Genomic DNA, 238 nt, shown 5'->3' with positions numbered 1-238 from the left:
CAAGGTCTACTTATGAGTGAGAACATGTGATACTCAGATCTTTGTTTCTGTGAGAGATCACTTATCACGCTCCATGTATTCACTACTCAAGCCTGTCTACAACTCGGTGAGGGCGGCGCTATTCTCACCCTTACTGCACAGATGAAAAAAACTACAGTACATCGCATTTCACAACTTGCCCAGATCGTACCATTGAACTGTAAGTTAAACCCAGGCAGTCTGGTTCTGCAGCCTGCAA

The sequence above is a fragment of the Carlito syrichta genome, unplaced genomic scaffold (assembly GCF_000164805.1).
Source record: "Carlito syrichta isolate Samal-C Ts95f unplaced genomic scaffold, Tarsius_syrichta-2.0.1 Scaffold315260, whole genome shotgun sequence".
NCBI lineage: Eukaryota > Metazoa > Chordata > Mammalia > Primates > Tarsiidae > Carlito > Carlito syrichta.
This window is presented reverse-complemented; position numbering follows the sequence as displayed.